This window comes from Sipha flava, unplaced genomic scaffold, assembly GCF_003268045.1.
Source record: "Sipha flava isolate LNK unplaced genomic scaffold, YSA_version1 172_pilon_pilon, whole genome shotgun sequence".
Taxonomy (NCBI): Eukaryota; Metazoa; Arthropoda; class Insecta; order Hemiptera; family Aphididae; genus Sipha; species Sipha flava.
Genome location: NW_020271951.1, coordinates 133,309 through 135,764, shown reverse-complemented (window position 1 = coordinate 135,764; position 2,456 = coordinate 133,309).

Genomic DNA, 2,456 nt, shown 5'->3' with positions numbered 1-2,456 from the left:
TTATTATCAATTTAAAAAAAAAACCTAAAAAAATAAAAAACGGTCTGGCATCAGTAACTCGTTAAAAATATTAAACAAGCGCACGGTTAATCTGTTTACATAACACTCGATAAATAACTGATTTTTAATTAATTTTTTTTTTTATGTCGTATGATAATGTACAAAATCCAGATAACTTTAAACATTTATGAAAATATCGATAAACATAAATAGTATTGGGATTACCAAATCGCGACAAATTATTCGAAACCATTTCCAGACCCTAGTAGAACGAATCAATTTAGATATTATCGTAATAATATCGCATTCTCTCTAATAATTTACGATGCACAGTGTTCACGTTGATCTTCGGAAGTGTCTCGTACACAATTATATCTGTACATTTTCGAAATATACTGTTTTAACGATCTAAAAGCAATCGATGCATTTCGAAATCGTTTTTTTATTAATGAACTCTTTACGCGTACACATAATTATATATTATCAGCAGATGTATTAAAAATTACGTGCGCGGGTGTGTGTGTATGTGTGTGTGTGTATACATATATATATGTTTACAAGCGCATATGATTTCAAACTTAACACGTACGTTGTGATAAAAGAAATACGTTTTTCTTAATTATATTTATCCCGGGAAAATCATAGCCATCGAACAATAATAATTATGCACATATTAATGACTTTCTTATCGTTATTGTTTCGAACGATAAGTGGCGCAATAAGTGGAAATATTCCCGGTAATAATAAACGTTACACATATTTTACGATAAATGTAACTCTGTACGTACTGACTTGGTGTACGTAGGTAATACATCAGTAATTATTTTTATTTATTTTTATTTTACAGTACATATTAATGAGTACACATAATAACATATTCATAAATATATACAGAACACATTGAGTATCAATAAATCAAGATTATGCATTACATAGTAAGCTCCAGAATATTAAATATAACGGGAACAAAAAAAAAAACCTGAATTACAAAAATGATGTAACTAGTTTGACTGTTAACTAAAGACGTAGCTCTCCTCATCATCCAAATAATTCTTTGTCACCGGAGCAAGGTAGTAAGGGTCGCGCGAACAGGGTTGTTCCTGGAATGCGAAAACCTATTCTGGCTAACAAGTGTGGTGAGTCGATCACGCCAGAAACTAAACCATTTAAAAGTTTAACATCGCTCAGATTTCTCCTTTCCCTCAGGGTGGATAAACCGAGTGCTGTTAAGACGGGTTGATGATCATGTGGTTCGTGAATAATAGGTTGGGAAACCATGTTCGAAAAACGATGTTGAACACGTTTTATTTATTCATTGTAAGTTATTTTCAGCATAAACGTTGACCGTTTAAATGGTCGACGATATGCCGACATAAGGGTCTAACGCGTACATATTTACGTGGTACATCTATACGGGTCCGGTACGAATTGTACAGCGATGTATGTACATTTATCCGGTATTTTTAAGAGTAGACTCGACGAAATATGCTCGGGTTCCGTTTATTATATAATCGTATAAATCATGTACACGTAGGGCGGAAAGACCGAGTCACTCCTTAAATCTGGACATTTTAACCGAACGCGTATCGCTGAAAACACAACGCGGCGACTATTCTCCGAACACCGGATGCTGTTCCGATAAGAACGTGTTGGCACAACAATAACAACAAACAGAGTTGAACCGTTGTCTACAGGACCAAAACCGCGTCCTACGTGTCTCGGTGCCCCCCCCCCCCCCGCCCGAGGTGCGTTGCGCGCGGCGCGTAAACCGGACTAACCGGGACTGGGCGCACGCGAACCATCGTCTCTTATTGTTCATGTTGCATAGCGCTACGCATCCTTTACCGGTCGGTTTGTTTACGGGACGTAACGACGATCCGCGGTCGATCGTCTCCCGCGAGAACGAGACGAACGCGTGCCCTACATAATGACGAACAACGTTTCGGCGCGATCGCGTTCTGCGCGTCGGCACAACACCGGTGCACCTCCCCACCGCCGCGGAACATTTTACCGCGTTCGAGCCGACTGCGGAACGCGTCGTCCGCGTAACGCCGAGACGGCGTGCACGCGCGCGATGTAACGTACCGCGGATTGCGCTGGCGGTGCGCGAGCCGCGAGTACGCGCGTCCGGTACCGCGGACGCGTGCGTGAGCGTACGTACCTACCACGTTGGTGCGTGTACACGAACGCGCGCGCGCGCAACACGCCGGTACCGAACGTGTACGTACACCGTTCGCGTGAGCGCGTGTACACAGGGTTATGCCGTGCGTGCGCGTAACGTACGTCTCGGCGTACTCTCGTACGTGTTGTGCGTTGCGTTCGCGTGTGCGCGTAACGTATAATAACATAAAATGGTAAAAGTGAAGAAAAGAATGGGTAGAAAACGTGCCGGGCAATAATGGACCGAGAAAATAACGCTCGCACACAGGTACGCGCACTGCACGTATCTCGCGTGC